This window comes from Vespa velutina, chromosome 2 (genome assembly GCF_912470025.1).
Source record: "Vespa velutina chromosome 2, iVesVel2.1, whole genome shotgun sequence".
In the NCBI taxonomy this organism is placed as follows: domain Eukaryota; kingdom Metazoa; phylum Arthropoda; class Insecta; order Hymenoptera; family Vespidae; genus Vespa; species Vespa velutina.
The window spans coordinates 9293878-9306972 of record NC_062189.1 but is presented as its reverse complement, the minus strand read 5'-3'; the positions used below and the strand labels follow the sequence as shown (position 1 = coordinate 9306972).

The following is a 13095-nucleotide window of genomic DNA, read 5'->3' as shown; positions in this document are numbered from 1 at the left end:
TATTGTATCGGTAAGTACATTGTGCTCTAGGATTACAAGTGCGTTTGGTAATAACAAATAATCATATTGATCAGTACTCCACTTCACGGATTGCCGTAATTGTATCAAATATTTTTAATTCTAACGTTTCCAAAGACATTATAAGTGTATAATATATTGATATATGAAAAGTCAATTGCACAATGTCTGAAGTGTCTGATTAAAAAATGTCCTGTCATGAGAGAAGGCAAATCCATTGGTAATGATAATAAAAATTAAGAATTGACGCAAGTTTTTTTTGCGATTAGTGTAAACGCAGTCCATAGCTCCTCACATGTAATAGCGTATTACTGATAATTTCATATAAATGAGTTTTTACAGACTTCACATTCGCTTCTGAAATACCGTATTACTAAATATATAGAGTGGGCCAAAATAAAATGCCATTTGATGTCTTGCTCGGTAAGGTAGGATTCTGTACGGTTTCGATATAATCTATTACTTAAGGCTGTTCACATAATATCGCTTAAGACGTATATGATTTCAGCGACAGGTGTGGACAAAAAATGAACTAAAAGCGCGTTAGAAAAACCTATCCTTTCTCTCAATTCATTGTATCGGGTGTGTGTCTGTATAAATAAATACATTGTAGCTCTCACGGTTTTATCGTGCATGAATTGAAAAAGTGAGTTAACAATGAAACATCAGACAATGTATGATCGTCAATTTTTACAGAATGGCTAGTACAAAGTCAATACCGTAAGAGAAACGGAACGTACGATTTCTAGATAAACGTTGATGCTCTTTGCGTACTCTAATTACTTTTTTATACCTGTCTACAACGATTCGTCATAATAATAAACTAGTAATGATATTATTTATAAGAAACTAATAGATATATTTACGTCAAAAAGTATTATAATTCGCGCTTCGTTTATCTTGCTATATTGCTTAGTCTCGAGTATTCCTTTTAAATCTTTTTAGAAATTAACAAAGAAAGAAACTCGAGAAAATAGCTCGAGCGTTGCTTTTCGCTGCGCAACAACAAAGTTCCGATGAACCAAAGACAAAAATAAATTCGTGACATCCTGCATTACATAGGCTATTGATAATATTTATGGATCAATGGAGAGATAACATTATACATAGTAACGTAAAAAATGAAAATCATTTCTCCCATAGTATTTGTTATACATATAATCATAGTATAGAAAATATATGGAAAATATATATAAATATAATAATAATAGAAAATATATATAGAAAAATATATATAAAATGTAAATATATGTGAAAAAAAAATAATATGAAAAGGACAAACTCTTAAAGAAAAAGTTATTGCTTTGGTTTGGTCTAGGTAATTGTAGAATCCTTGACCTTTTTCGGAAGATTCAAAAACCATTAAGAGAGATAAACCATTAAGAGGGAAAATCAGATTAAGAGGCTGATTGTAAAACTTCCTTTACGAAGTTTTTCAAGGCGGATAAAATAATTAGAATCTTTTTTAATTTTGGTATTATTTTATCAATATTTTGAACTACACTTCGAAATTTTTTTAATGTGTTTCCGATGGAAATATCTAAGTTATAAGCTGCCGTCCGAAAGTTGTTATCGGAGTTGATTATCTGCATACAATGTGGAGGTCACAATTTCGACCTGAAAGCAAAATGGTATATTTCCTACATTACTAATATGTTTTCTAAAAATATAAACTACACTGCAACTGAAAATATTAAAAATTGAATGTTCTAAGAGTATTTTAAAAATGTTTCAATTTTCATCATTTTTTTGCAATTATTTTGCAATAAAAACACTTTAAATTATGATATCATCTTGAAAGCTTGTTCATGTCCTTCGTAATTAAATAAAGAAAAATCTCTTCTTTTTTATAACGATTGGTCAATAACTTTTTAACTTAAAGTGCACGCAAGTCGAAAAAAAGTCGTTTCAAGAAAAACGCGTTTGAAAAAAAAATTACCAAAAACTATTAATTTGAAATAGTAATCAATTACATAAAGTGTTTACCGGTTAGTTAGCAATGCCAGCACCATACAACAATCCTTCTTCTTCATAATTATTATTTAGAACTTGCACTTCCTCTTTTTTTTCTTTCCGAACTTTTTTAGTCTCCAAAGCGCTGCGTTTATTATGTCGGTTCACACGCTGCTCATACATTGTTGTGCGTAATTGAAGTTCCACGGGCCAACTATAATCTTCAACTCATTCATGACCATAGAAGTGCTGAATTTCCTTGTTGAATAAACCAACAGCTAAAAATGATTCTACTTCGATTATATTCAGTTCAGAATGCAAATGTTTTGGAGCCAAACGCCAAACTGTTAAGTTAAAACTTTTGTTTGCATTCAAACTTCGTTGAAACAATAGCAAAGCAAGGGATTTATAGTCGCATTTTCACTGGTAGCTTTATCAAGTTTTTTTACACTAGCATTTTCATTTTTGTCGACACTTTCTTTGTTGGTATATCGATTTCCATGGAATAAATAATCTCTTATATGGTCTACTGCATTGATCACTGATTTCATGGTTACCTTTTGGATAGCAAGACATTTACCTCTTGTAATTTTCAACACACGCGTATAAGATCAAAGCTAAACCGATGCTCCTACTACAATACAATCGAAATAATACCGACACTTGTGGTTTCTTCTACACAAATCCTCTATAGTGAGCATTTGTAAAAAAAAAACATCAGGTGTGATTTCCTTCCCCTCATAATATCTCATAGTACAGTGCTATTGAACCAGATAAGTAAATAAAAAACCATTTTGTGTGATCGCTTTGAAACTTTGAAAACATAATCTCCAATAGTTATACTAATAATTTATGCAATAAAAAAAATTCGATTTTTTGAATCATCTAATGTGGTTTTTTTCCTTAAGCGGAGCCTTAATCGTAATATGATTACGATTATATTTTCGTCATACATCAAAACAGCTTCTAAACTTATGACTAATATCATTTTGTAAGTTTGATTAAGATATAATTTATGTTTTGTTCATACCTGTTGCTGAAGTCACGCATGTTTTCAAGAAAATGTGATAAACAATTTTAAGGCTGTTTATCCAATATCGCTCAAGATGTGTTTAACTTCAGCAACGGGTGCCGGAAACAAATGAACTAAAACGCCTTACGAGAACCATGTATCTTCTCTCAATTCATCATATCGATGTATATTGCCGTATAAAATAAAACGTTTAAACGAATTTAGGAAGGAATTTGTGGATAAATCGCTAACTACCTCAGGATGCACAATTTTCATAAAAAAATATATGTATGGTTTTTCATCTTATATCGCGAAATTTTAATAGAAAAAGAATAAGCGTAGTCTATGCTGTATTTAAAAATTCGCGACTCTGTGTTTCAGCATGTAACGCTTTATAATATTTGTTCCGCACGATAGACTATGTGAAAACAAATGTTTAGCCGATAATATAATGGTATGTCATTGATAAAGTGTCGTGTTTGCTAATTGCGCCTATTCTCTTATAGGACTAATCCATTCTATACTACTTCGTCTATTGCTACTACTACTACTACTACTACTACTATTATTACTACTACTCTGATAATAATAATAATAATATTATAATATAATATAATATAATATAATATAATATAATATAATAATAATAATAAAAATGTACAATACTTAAATATTATTTATATATATCTAGAAATTATTGAATACATTTTATATTATAATAGAAAGACAATTAGCTTTGACCGATCATGAGATATGGAAACAATTGTATAACAACCATAAGGTAGTAAGACAAAGAGAAACGATAGCGGACGAAAATAAAAGAAATGTTTCATACTTTTTTTTTATATTTCGCGTTTATATTAGCTTTATTTAGCTTTTTTTATCTAACGATAGGCGATCATGTGTCTAATTATCAAGGATATGATTTGTTGAGAGTTTGCACGTCAATTCACCACATAAAATGATATATTTTTCCTTCTTTTATTGTCATAAATTACCGTGATCATATGTGTCATGATGTATATAATATAAGTATATTTTTTTGTTTTTTCTTATAACTGTTCTTATGATTATATTATTATATTGCATATTATTATTATAGTAACAGTAGTAGTATTAGTAATAATATGAAGTGAAATCCTACAAAGGAAACCATAATAAAATAGTACTGGGAAAAAAAATTTATGCTCCTGCATATAGTTTATCAGAAATTGCAATGATATATTTTCTTCTTCTATTCAGTTTCCGTTTAAATACTATCAAATTACAAGCAGCGTTTGCACTTCTGCGTAACGAAATTTCAGTATTCCTAACTCGTTCAAAACTGAGTTGTTGAATCGAGTTCATTTTTCTTTTATTGTGCCTTGAGTTCTCAACAACGTCAAGGCGTTCATTTTTCCGAATGAAGTTTCTGACGTTTACGAGAAACTGCGTTTGAGTATCAATATCACCGTTAATTAATGTAACAACGTAATCAACTCGCTTTAATTACGTATAACATTGTCGAGTCTATTTTGAGAAATCAAAAGTCTATTCATTATTTTTCGCTCGAAGTATGCGTGACTTTAGCGATAGGTATGGACAAAATATAAACTACAAATACAAGCGGGGAACGCTGTCCACATCATGCATCGATGTAGAAGCTTGTTTGGTTATTTCCCTCTCATGCGTATATAACAATTGGTTTCATGTGGGTAGAGTAAGTAATGTTAGTAGTTATGAACTCACACTTTTCAGTCTTTCATATGTTTTCTTGATGGCAGCATGCGTCTCGCAAAGATCCATGCTAGATATGATGTCGGTTATGAAACAAATGTATAAAAAATAATAAATATAATTGACACATATAATAAATATTATATAAATTTGCTATAAAAGATAAAATTTTTTCTTACAAGATTTTGTAAAAAATAATTAGTGAGTACTTATTATATTTATATATATATATATATATATATATATATATAATAAGTATATAATTATATTATATATATAAGTATATAATTATAATATATATATAATATATATTATTATATTATATATATAAGTATATAATTATATTATATATATAATATATATATTATTATAATAATAGTATTAATAATAATAATAATATAAAATGGTTCACTCCTACAGAAAAAACCATAACAAAATAGCTCTGGGAGAAAAATCTTGTAAATAATAGAAAATGAACTCATGTTTTGATCTTTATTAAAAATAATATATAACATATATATTCACTAATTATTAATATCGAAAAAATAATCGACAAATGTATATACTTTATATGTATTTACATTAACAAAATTATACTGCTGTTGTGTCCTATCTAGTACAGATCACCGCGAAATTCACTTTAGTTATCAATGAAGGAAATAAATATAAGAGATTGGATAGTAACACCTTACTAAATTATCAACAATACAGAATAAAGAGAAAATTAGTTCATTATTTTCGTTTACATCGATGCAATAAAATAAAACCACGGTAATATCATTTTAGCTTCGAACCTATAATTCCTTAATTACGAATCCAGACGCAATGAGCCATTGTATATATTGTTTATAGAAGCTTTATCTTTTTAGTCTATAAAATCTACAAGAAACTACAAATTTTCCCAAAATTTAATAGTATTTTAGAAACTCAAATCCATTGACATAAATGATTGGACAAGTATTTCCTTATTTTTACCATAGAATCATTTGGCCAAAACTCATTAGAATGATCCAGTGAGTTTTCGTAACTTTTCCATGCGAGCATCGTGAAACCTATTTCTTTGCGTTTGAAAATGTTCAAAAAATCTAAGCATCGGTTATTTACTCATATAACCAATCGGTACTTCACGGATATAAAACATACATCATTCAAGCGTGATATGAAAATCACGTGGGGATACGAACTTCTTTTTTGCCTCAAATTTCGAAGTGCAAGGCTTTTTCTTTGCGATAAATATTGAAAATATTTACGCCATTAACCCTTTCACGGGTGCCGTCTATATACGGCAGTCACTTGTTGGTTTACAGAGGCTGTCGCCAACAATATACAGCGCAGACTTTATTGTTGGATGGATAAAAAGGAGATTTTTATGTTATCCATTATGCACTCAGATGAATTCGTAAGTGTACCAAAACGTTCTATAAAAGAAGAAATAGTACGAAAACCAGCTTGTATACGTGATTATAATAATTTCATGGGAACAGTTGATAATACCGATATGATACTAAGCACAATCGCTTCAACACATAAAAGTACAAAATAGTATAAAAAATATTTCATGCACATGATAGATATGTAACGGGTGATAAGATGAAGTCCCTGTTTTAAAATAATTTATCATACTATAAAAGATTATTAAAAAATAATATGAAGTAAATACTATTAAAACAGAAATAATTCTCGATCAATTTTAATGAACGAGGTCTCATTTTAAAGACGAGGATTTAATTTACGGCGCGTTTTTGACGGAGTTTTGAAAAAGTTTTTTATTTCTGCATAAACTATTATTGAAGAAATACCATTTTTTAACACGATTTTGTTTAAAGAAAATAAAGCTTTTTCAAAAATTGGTAAAATATATGTCCTAGATTAAAAATGAAATCATATTCATCAAAATCTTTCAAAAATTATGTCTGTTCTCATTGATGCCCATTTCATAGTAAACCTTTATAAAAGCATTTATGAAAGCAGGGTTTTACCATTATAAAAGCAGGGTTAATGAATAGCCTTAATCTTTATTTACTGCATTTATGTAAGGAGTCCGAATGAATAAATCAAATAACGAAAATTAAATCTTTATTTCATTAATATATATGTTTGTGTTGATTGCTTACTTAAGACTCTCACCACTTCAACTCTTAAAAAAAAAAAGGAGAGAGAAAGAAAATATGTTGTTTGATCACGACGAACAATGAAATCGACCGAATAGGCGACGCGAAATATCGATTCGCACGTGCATTGCTTCTATATCGTTAAAAACTTGACCTTCTTGAGCATTCTAAAGAAGTTTTCTAGATGCATTACCTAGAAGCGTTTTGCCTAGTTTGCCTTGTCTTATATTCTCAAGTAGAAACTTCGACATTGTGTATTGGAAGAATTATACCTAAGACTTATCTTCGGAATAAGACGATGGAACATCTCTTGAGAATAAGAAAGTTTGAGAATTGACTGTGAATCTACTTGAAACATACATAAGAGAGACAGAGACGAGAGCTAATTTTACATTCATCTTCGTAGCAAATTATTCGCGCGAGAAATTCCTAACGAACGAGGGAGAAGGTTGTTCGATAACCAAAAACATTGTTGACGCACACGTGCGCGTCTCTTCGCGGCACTTCATCTTAAGGGTTATGTATCACCATTGGAAATATTTATCCGGAACATATTGGATGTTAACTAACAAAGCACATAGATAAAAACACATGGCTACTCTTATCTGGGCCTAGGGATTTTTAGTAAAGTATCTCGGTTTTGATAATATGTCAATTCGGCCAATAACGAAAGTAGACGCCTAAGCTTGATAAGCTAAGGATTATCTGGCTTCTAGCTTTGTAATATCCATTGTCATACTCTAATCACACGATCATTAGAACAAAGGAGGCACACACGGAATGTTTAAATATTCCAACGAACTATCCCCGACCAATGGGCATTTATTCTTTCCATTTCCATATTTCAAACTCCGCCCTTTACCAATCTCATTTTAGTCTGCGTGGATAGTTCTAAAGAGGTCAAAAGAACAGTCAAACCACATCTTTCAAACCCACATCTAAGCTCTCAAGCCTCCTTCAGAAGAAAAAAAAAAAGAGAAACGAACTCAACTGTTCATACAGTTTACTATCGAACGATACCGAAAATCGCATTAAATGTTCGATCGAAAGAAAGATAAACGCTTTTTTAATAGGTAGAACAAAAATAAAAGGTACAATAAATAAACTTATCGGATTGCGAATTTTGTTTGTTTTTAGAATTTTCTTATTCAAATATTTGTGACTAGAAAAGAAGTCAAATAGTGAAAATAAGAAGTAAAAGACACTACTCGCAGCTTCTTCGAATGCACTCTCGATCAGCAGATAAAAGCTTCTATTCGTCCTAGTTTTCTCTCCCTCCTCTCTTTATCTCTTTTTCTTTATTTTTCTTTTTGTTGCGAATTCGAACATTTAGTCTGAACTAAATAATCGGAACTAACTCAGAGTTTAGAGTTGAAGCTGGATTTCGAATTTGAAGTTCAAGCTTCTTGAAAATGGAAATGGAACTTCGACTAGTTTGATTCTTTATTCGAAATAAGACATATTAGGAAAAGCGATTTCGTTAGTTTCGATTTTATTGATTCAACGTGTTACGTCGAATTTGTGATTAGAACTAGAGAGGATTAATTATTAGATATATCGGAAAGTTCTGTCTGTTCTGATTACAAGTTTCAACAAATATACGCATATTCATTTGACGCATATTTGGCTCTCTCTTTTTATCACAGAATGTATACATACTAACCTAGCGAATGAACTATAACGAAGATGGTTCATGTTAGTATTAAATAAGACGTAATCGTGTACCCATGGCTATTGATAAAATTCATTTACGCCACTGTATTTTGTACGAATTCCAATAAGGAAGAAATGCTATAGAAACGTGTAGAAATTTATTGAAAGTGTTTGGTGAAGGTACAGTTTCTAATAAAATATGCAGAAGATGGTTCGAAAAATTTGAAATACGTGATTTCGACCTTTCTGATAAGCCACGCTCTGGACGACCATCTTTGATCGACGACGATATTGTCAAGATCATGTTAGAGTAAAATTGCGGAAAGGCTTGATTCATATCAACAAACCATTTCAGACCATATTCGGAAATTAGGATTGGTATGGAAATATTCGAGATGGATGCCACATGAGTTAAGTGAGAAGAATTTGAATGATCGAATCATCATATGCACATCTCTGCTTGCACGGAACAAAATCGAACCCTTCTTGGACCAGATGATAACTGGGGATGAAAAGTGAATTACCTACGAAAATATTGTAAGGAAAAAGGCATATTGTGAATCCGGAAAACCTGCCTTCTCCACCTCTAAACCGAAGTTGAGCCTGAATAAGAGAATGTTGTGTATATAGTGGGACATTCTAGGACCAATAGATTTTGAGTTGTTGAAGTCGAACGGAAAGCTAAAGTCGAAGAGGTACTGTCAGCAATTGGATAATTTAAAAACAGCACTCCAAGAAAAGAGGTCGGCGATATTCAATAGGAAGGACATCATATTGCTTCATGATAATGCCAAGGCACATACTGCTTTGGAGATTCGTCAGAAGCTCGCAGAGCTAGGCTGGCAAATTCTGTCGCATCCACCATACTCCTCGGACCTAATACCCTTCGATTATCACTTGTTTCTGTCTTTACAAAATTTTTTACAGGGCAAAAAATTCAAAAACGAAGAAGATATCAGACAAACACTGGTTCAATTTTTCGCCTCTAGGGATAAGGCATTTTTAAAAAATGGCCAAATTGTCATCACGTTAGCAAGAAATCATAAATAATGATGGCATTATATTATTCAATTATATTATTAAATAAAGTTTATTTAAGATATGAAAAATGTATTATTTTATTTTATTCTAAAAACTGAAAGAACTTTCCGATAGACCTAATATTTTATAAAATTTGTTACTGTTTGTTGAATGTAGTTATGATTAGGTAACTCGGTATACTTCTACGCGCATTATCAAAAATTCAAATAGTTATTAAAATAGTTATTCTGAAGAGCTAGCAAGAAGTCCCCCGGGATGACGCAAGGGCAAAAGGGGTACTCTGGAAGTCCATCCCATACGTACCTTTGACATTCTCATGATCCCTACTATTTGATCTTTACTCTTACGACACACTCTGTCATAATAATACGATTATCGTATATAGAGTTTATACTGAAAACAAAAATTTGTTTTCAATATATCTTACTCATTGTCTATGTCATTATTGTTATCTAATTAGTATATGTGACTTTCTTCGCAAATAGCATGATAGAACCAAAAATACGTGTGAGAGGAGACGTCTCCTTCCATTCTGACCAATTAGCATTTCTTGCTTAGAACTTTTTTCAAACTCTGCACAGTACTAGAAAATTTAGGATTAAAAAAGGACTTTGCACTGAGCAAAACCATTAATACTTGTTGCAATTCTGTAAATTATACATATATTCTCCACTTACAATATTTACATCTTGTAACATTAAACGTGACTCTAATACATTAGTAAAAACAAGTAAAAAAAAGATATTTTCAATTTTGAAGACAGTTCTCGTAGATACATACGTTAAATGGAGCAAACTTCGAACGAGTTGTCTACTGTAAACGTACAACTCCGGATACGAGCGATGTATAACTCTCGGCTTTATGGAAAAAGTTGTCCCGTAAGATTTTGAAGACGAAGAAAGTTGAGCGTTCCACAGATGCACCGTGACATTTACGTACAACTTAAGAAGATTTAAGAATCGAATCCACATGCAAGAAAACGTAAATAGGGTAAGAGTTTCGGATTTGAAGAAAGTTTGCTTGGAAAACGATAAGAGATAGAAGAGGAAATATATACGATAAAAAGAGGGAGAGGAAGAGAGAAGAGTGAAAAGTTGATGAGAAATCTAACGAATGAATATGAATTGATTTGTCACGTATCGGCTAATATTTTGAATCCTTACCTTCGATATATCGTTATATCCACGCGATAATTTATAGCGATGATTTGACAAGAACGCGTCTAAACGCACAAAGCGTTCCTCGTCAAGTTTCGCGATTAATTCGTAATTACGGTGTACCGACTGGCGTACGGATAAATGGAAAGCACATTATGTATATCGATTGACGTGCTTGCTTCGCCATTAATATTTAAAGGCTTTTGCATGGAGGTAAAATTCCTGAATGAAGATACGAGAGAGCATGATCGAACGACACGATGATAATCCAGAAGCTCTGCTTGTCACTGCAGATATCACCGAAGTTAGTATATAATCGAAGATGACTAGAACGTCGATAACCGGTAAACAACATTGTGGAAACATTGGTATTGGACGACAACGTAGTTGCGATAAGTGTTCTTCGGACAATCGATGAATGATCTGTTGTAAAATCGATCTCGACCAGAATAAATTTGAGATTGTTAAAGGATTTTTATAAAAAATGATAAAATTTCATATTTCGTTTCGCTAGAAAAATAATTTTTTATATTTTACTTTTAATTAATATTTCGTTCTGATTATTATCAACACATACGAGCAAAATATTTTTTTATTATTTCATCGTTTTTACATCGTAATAGTATCGATTAGAATAAGTATCGATTAAATAGAAAGGGACGACCGACAACTGAGGAATGGCTAAGAGAGTTATCACTAGTAGGATTTTATCATCGTGGAGACCGAGCAACATGGTACATGGCCGAGCGATAGGCGGCTGTCGATAATTGCAATAAGCTAATAGCAGTATACGTATATATGGGTTGCAATATAACATCGTTGAGTTTACAGCAAACAACATGTTGAGAAGTATTTCGATTTGTTCGTGGTGATCGTTGAAAACATTTCCGACAATAAAATTTTGAAAGACCTTATTTCTCGCATAATGTAATTTCAAAGATTATTGTTCTGCGATAATATATAAGAAATATCTTATTGAAATCATGTGCTCGTGTGCAAACAATTGCATTTCGATTGCGTATATGTATGTATTGGGTTGTCCGGAAATTTCGTGCCGATTTTTAGTACTTGATGTAATGACAAAAGAATAGTAGGAGTACGATCGAATTCGTGAGAATCTTGAGCGGCAGAAAGCTTTCTCTTATTTAAATTAAATAAACAAGAACGATGAATCGAGAACCTTCACTAGAATTCTCATTCTTCGAATAAAACGCACGTTTTCGTAAAATCTCGAGACTTATCTAGAAAAGACGACAGTAAATCCTGGACTCGATAACTTTCATTTTGAGAAAATGATATATCCTCGAAAAAAATTAATTTTATTGTGAAATTAAAACCCGATAAACCGAGATATCACTGAAAGGTGCTAATTGCAAAACGAATCTAATCAAGATCTTGGTATATATTTATTTATATTGTAAAAGATGAGAAATTGATGGTTAATATACTTGCGTAATGTTGCGTCGTGAAGGATGCAATTACGAAAGGACGCAAGTACTGTTAACTGAAGAACGCATGTGTGCGTCAACATGTAATATCTAAGAAATATATATATTTAATAAGACACACTTTATAATTCTACATGTTACCATTTGTAACGCTACATACCTCTATACGACACTGTACAAAATTATTATTTATTTTGTATAGTACATTTCAACATGTATAAGTACTTATTACAATATGTATACGTATATATTATTATATTATAAAGGTAAGCAGGTGAATTTAACTTGGGATAAGACTCTATAATAAGAACATAATTTCGACTTACTACGTAGTAGTTCCTCTCGTGAGGTTAAAACATCTAAAACCTGTCGTAAAGCAGTAGTATCGTTAATCAGATCAAAGATCAAAACAGAGCCAAAGGGAAAACAACGTAACGCCAATAGGCAAAGGGAAAGGACAGCGTATAGTCCGGCAAGCTCTGAAAGCACTTAAGAGTTAAGACTAATATAACGTGTTTCATGAGGGTCGCAAGAAACTTTCTCGATACGGGAAACGAGTTCTGGCTGGGATCTTCCGCTTGAAATCATCGAAATCTGGTTAGTAGTTGAATGCGGCAAGAAGCGATAGGAACTTAGAAACAAAACACATTTAAGTTTCCTTTCAAGTTTCTCGCAGATACGACCTACGCACAATGCTCTGCGGTCGGCCGCTCAGCACACAGAAACGTTACAATTATAGCGAAAATGTAAATAGAAATCGAAAGACAATTTGTAAAAAACCGCAAAGATCTTCTCAAAAAGAGAAATTTCAAAAATTTCCAAATCAAAAACATTACTCACTGTGATATTTAAAAAAGAACAATATAGCTTAAATTTAAATAAATCTGGAATAGTAGTAAAATAAGAAAAAATCTTTTGTTTCGTATTTCCTAAAAATATACGATCTTGAATGACAAGTGAAAAAATAAAAAAGACCTTCCAGGACA

At 31.5% G+C, this 13095-nt stretch overlaps 1 long non-coding RNA gene across 2 annotated transcripts; it reads right to left on the bottom strand.

The window, feature by feature from the left end:
* Positions 1-1495: 1495 nt before the first annotated feature.
* On the bottom strand, positions 1496-10937 carry LOC124957774. Of its 2 annotated transcripts, XR_007103733.1 has the most exons (5): positions 10668-10937; positions 10285-10445; positions 4712-4769; positions 2005-2185; positions 1496-1635 (listed from the first exon to the last, which is right to left on the bottom strand). It is a non-coding gene; the product is annotated as an uncharacterized LOC124957774 (long non-coding RNA). The 2 variants fall into 2 exon arrangements; XR_007103732.1 differs by lacking the exon at positions 10285-10445.
* Between the last annotated feature and the right edge of the window lie 2158 nt (positions 10938-13095).